Source organism: Anthonomus grandis, chromosome 3, assembly GCF_022605725.1.
Source record: "Anthonomus grandis grandis chromosome 3, icAntGran1.3, whole genome shotgun sequence".
Classification (NCBI taxonomy): domain Eukaryota; kingdom Metazoa; phylum Arthropoda; class Insecta; order Coleoptera; family Curculionidae; genus Anthonomus; species Anthonomus grandis.
Genome location: NC_065548.1, coordinates 46,312,338 through 46,317,703, shown reverse-complemented (window position 1 = coordinate 46,317,703; position 5,366 = coordinate 46,312,338). Strand labels below are relative to the sequence as shown.

The 5,366-nt window shown below is 31.1% G+C and overlaps 1 long non-coding RNA gene across 1 annotated transcript; it reads left to right on the top strand.

The window, feature by feature from the left end:
* Positions 1-3,517: 3,517 nt before the first annotated feature.
* LOC126734127 (uncharacterized) lies at positions 3,518-4,699 on the top strand. Its single transcript, XR_007659980.1, has 3 exons — positions 3,518-3,676; positions 4,030-4,124; positions 4,618-4,699. It is a non-coding gene; the product is annotated as an uncharacterized LOC126734127 (long non-coding RNA).
* The last annotated feature ends 667 nt before the right edge of the window (positions 4,700-5,366 follow it).

Genomic DNA, 5,366 nt, shown 5'->3' with positions numbered 1-5,366 from the left:
TTTTGCAGTTTATACTACTATGTATCTACCACCAGTCATACTACCAGCACAGATATAACTAGCCAACGCAAGTTGCGTTAGCTAGTTATATCTGCGCTACCCGGCATCTCGTTGGGAGTCGAGAAGAATTTGCTTAACCTTGGTGTAAAATTTATTAAATGACAAATCTTTAATATTATTTGGCAAGTTATTCCACATTGTAACTCCGACAACCGAAAATGACCTGTGAAAGCTACTTGTTCTATGTTGAGGTATCCTAAAATTTCCAACATTACGAGTATTGTGTAAATGCGAGAGAGTAGTAAATAACTTATTTAAATAAGGGGGTTGACCCGACTTTATTATTTTATATATAAAGGCATATATGTGTAATTTTCTTCTCCTTTCCATATTTAAAATAGAATTTATGTTTAAATAAGGTGTGATATGCTCCCGATAGGCAGCGCTGTAAGAAAATCTTATACAGCTATTTTGCAATTTTTGTATAGATCTAGAAAGCTCAGATGTTATAGAATTAGAATATACGATATCACCGTAGTCGAGTAAGGAGAGAATGAGGCTATTGCAGAGATAATATTTGGTTTTACTCTTTAAGACATTTTTTAAATCTGTACAGATTTCTAAGACGCATATAGCCTATATTTAATTTGTTTTTAATGTGTGTCTCAAAACAAAAGTTAGAATCTAAAGTCAATCCTAATATTTTCACTTCATTGACAACTGGAATTTTTTCTCCATTAATCTCAATATTTATACTTTCATATAAGTGTCTCAGAATTCCTGACTTACAGCCATATAAAATGATGTTAGATTTAGCAGGGTTAATTTTTAAGTTATGCTCATTGGAAAAATTAACTATGTTTAGTATATCCGATTTAATTTTTTGCTCAGAAATATTAAAATTTAAAAAATTTAATGGCATGTATATTTGAGAATCATCAGCATATTGTTGTAATTTACAATGTTCAATACAGTTAGGCATATCCGCAACATAAATCGAAAATAAAAGAGGTCCCAATATGGAGCCCTGAGGAACACCAACTTCCAAGTCAAGATACCCTGAGTACTCCAAACTTCCATTGTTGGTTTTTAACAACACCGAATGTGATCTATTTTTAAGATAGGAATCAAAAAAAGAAACTGTAGATTCGGAACAACCAAAATATCCCAACTTTGCAAGGAGCATTGAGTGATTTATAGTATCAAATGCTTTGCTAAAATCAAGCACCGCCATGCAAGTACTTTGTTTATGTTCTTCGTTCAGTCTTATATTATCTAACATTCCCACCAGACTAGTAGTTGTACTATAATTCCTCCTAAATCCCGATTGCGTATCTGGAAGTATACCAAATGAGTTAACAAAATTATAAAGTTGTTGGTGAATATGCTTTTCTAGAATTTTAGAAACTACTGATAAAATACTTATAGGCCTTATGTCTTTTAGTTCTTTCGGATTAGAGATTTTTGAAATAGGCCTTATAAGTGCTTTTTTCCAGATATCAGGATATACATTTGTAAGAATGCAAGTATTTAAAATGTTTAGAAGTGGTTTTTTACAAAAAGGTAGGCAAAGCTTGATACCATTTATACAAAGTCCGTCAGCTCCTATAGCATTTGATTTTATGGTCTTAATTATACTGTTAACCCTTTCTTCATCAAGAAGACTTAGATTTAATTCTTGAATACTATTATTCCATTTATTTTCATTGTAAAAATTTAATTTGGTTTGTGATATATTATTGTTAATTTGGTTAACGCATTGAGAAAAATAATTATTTAGGGCTTCTGGATTACTAAAATTACAAGGCAGATCGGTATTCTTTGATTTAGTTAGATGTAGTTTATTAGCATTTATCCAAAAATCACGATTTTTTTTTGTAGAAAGTGTGTTAAAATATGATATTTTTTCCCGCTGAATAGCATGTTTTGTATAGTTTCGCAATTGCCTATAATAGTTTAAATTTAACTCAGTTTTATTTTTTTTATATTTTCGCAGTGCTTTATCTCGGAGCTTCATAAGCAATTTAATATTGTCTGTTATCCAAGGAGTAAATGGTTCATTTTTAATATTTTTAGTCTTAATTGGCGCATGTTTATCAACTAAACAAAGTATATTGTTGTTAAAAGCCACAAGTTTATCGTTAACGGAATTTAGGTAATATATACTATCCCAATTAAGTCTTAAAGCGTCATGCTCAAATAAATCCGTATTAATAACACTATAGTTCCTATATTTCATTTTAAAATGTCCCTCTTTACTTTTAGGAAACTCAAGACAACAGAATACTAAGTTGTGATCACTAATGGTTTGTGACAAAGACAACGAACCGACACTATTTATTGGGAAATGTTTATTTATAATAATGACATCAAGTAGGGTACTTGTATTGTTAGATATATTCCATCTTGTAGGCTCGGTTATTACTTGATTTAAATCAAATGTATTTAAGAGCGCTAAAAATCTGTCAGAAAGTCTACACTTCTTTAGTAAATTAATATTAATATCCCCCATAAAAACCACATGATCAAATAAAGGAACAATATTTGTAAATAGATCCTCAAGAAAATCAAGAAAACTGTTAATATCTGATGAAGGTGGACGATATATTACGGTAAACAAAATATTTTTGCTAGAAATCTGAGTTTTCATGCTTAAGAATTCGAAGTTCTGTGGCGGGTTGTGAATATGATAAACTTCAAAATTAACATATTTTTTAACATAAAACCCGACCCCACCGCCACGCCCTAATCGATCTTTCCTGACGAAATTATAACCCTCAATTTGATGTGCCAAGTTATCAGTATAAGCCGTCAACCAGGTCTCAGTCAATCCCAAAATGTCAAAATTATTATCAGTTATGTAATTTACAAATTCATCGAATCCAGTATTAAGGGACCGAATATTGAGATGACCACATAAAAACTTATTATTGGATTTTAATAATTGATGCGTATTAAGACCAACCTGGCCATTTCCGTCATTATCATCCATTACAAAAAACAAGATTGTTCCTATTACCCTCCGTCAGCACTTCACGCCAATGCCATGCCCCCGAAAAATAACTAGCTAACCTAGCCATATCCATAAAAAATAAAACTAAGAATAACATTAAAGAAAAAAAAAGTTGCCACCACACATAAAACTATGCTAGGCATATGTATATAAAAAAATAAACGAAAATGAAATTAAATCCCTAATAGAGTCGGGTATTCCGAATATAAATTTAGTTTATATATATCCCATTAAAAATGTTAAGCTTCAACCTTATAGACTAGTAACTGTATTAAATTTTCTTTTCAACAACAGCCTTCTTACTATGCTACTTACTATGCTATTACGGATTGACAAAAAAAAATTAACCGGTTTCTGCTAAAAAATTAAAAAAAAATAAATAAACAATAGCATTATTCTATCATACCTGAAATGTCTTTCTACCTTAGAAACAATTTAAAAAAAATGTCACATTATTGATTCATTCTAAAATTTAACAAAAAAGAAAAAACATATCAGACCAAAAATAATGAAATTATAGAAAATTAAATTATAGAAAATTAATCGCAAGAGCACTCCTACACTGTGCCTTTTTCCAGATTAAATTTCTATGGTAGATTGAAAAGGCAAATCAAAACAGATGAGAATTAACAGCGCCTAACCGAATAATGTTTTATATAATAGGTAATGTTTTTCTTAAATTATAATTAGCATAATATGGTTACGTTATAAATCTGTATCGAGAAGGGAAAAAATATGTGCACTGCATATATAAAAAAATAATAATAATAGTACCTACTTGAAAATATACGGAAGGTAGCATCCTCACTCATAACTGCACCGGAACTACACTCTGAAGATCCGCTTCCGAAGAAATTTCCACCTTTTTGTTTTCAGAAGACACAAACACTTTACCGTTTTTTGTCCAACACGAATTTTTAAAGTGCGCTCTTGCGTTTTTATACAACTTAGCATTTTCCGAGGTTAAAAGTTCCGTGATTAGAATTTTAGTACCTTTAAAATGTTTTTTATGGTAGAATACTAAATCGCGGAGCCACCGCTGGCAGAACGAAACAACTACTGGCCTTGGTTTATCAGGTGTAGTATTTGGCTTTCGCGGCCCCATACGGTAGTAAGTATTTAGGTTATTTTTATCCATACTGATGCCTATCTTACTAAACAATTTAATTATATGTGACTGTAAATCCATGTTTGGCTTTTCCTCGATACCGTGAACAAGCAAGCTGTTCTGGTTGAGGTTATGTGTACTTGTAGGTTTTCCCATCACAGCTTTGAGGTTATTAACGTCAGTTTTTAGTTGACTTAAGGTACTTAGTATCAATTGCTCAAAGTCCTGAAACTTTTTATTAAGAATTACCAGGGCTTCATTTTCACTGGGAAACTCCTGAGTACTGAGCTTTTGCTTTGTATTTTCTTTCAGATCCTTTTTGAATCCCTTAAGCTCAGCGGTGAACTTAGCAGCCATTTCCTCGATCCGATCATTAAGTCTTTTAATGTCGGCCACTGGTTCACTTTCTGCTTTTCCTCTTACCATGATGAAAGAACACTACTTCAAATTAATAACAAAGCACTTTTATTTGTTACTTAACACTTTTTATTTGCAGAAAAATTGAAATTAAACGGAACCCGACGCTAATACGCGCTACCTTGTCTGCAGCGCCATCTACTAGTGATCGTGCTGGAATGTGTGGAATAGATGGAAAGCACATAACTATTCAGGTAAAAAAGTTGGTTAGCAAAAAGACAATGGTTCTAGGTGGGAGCCCTGAAGGACCTATTAAGTTGCCGAAAATGGGTTGGATAAAAAACCACTAATTTTAACCTGCTGATAAAAAGATCTGAAATGTAAGAGATAAGAATATTAGGGTTGACCTTATCGAAGTCTTTACTCAAAATGTTCTAAAGATTCTAATTATTGAACAAGACACAATTTTATTTCAAATAAAAACGTTGGTATATGTCATTGTTAAATGAGATACTCTAGATAAAAAAATGTGTTGATCAAAATGCTGAAGCACGTTTTTTCGAACACGCCTTTAAATTTTAATAAATTAATAAATGACAAAACAGGTTTTACTAAAAAAGTAATAAATCTAAAGGAACTACCCAACTAGCAAAATGGAATTCTAAAATAACCGAATTATTGTATAACAATCGAATCGCGTTGTTTTAGGGACTGTTTGTTTTTATTAAGCCTTTTGTTGCGATAATTTTATATTTTTTATAAATAAAATTGTTGTATTAAATGGTTTTATAGTGGCTTTTACGATATATCCTATAACGCAATATACGATAATTTCTTTTAAAATGATATAATACGTTATAAGCAAGTTTTATATAATATCAAAAATAT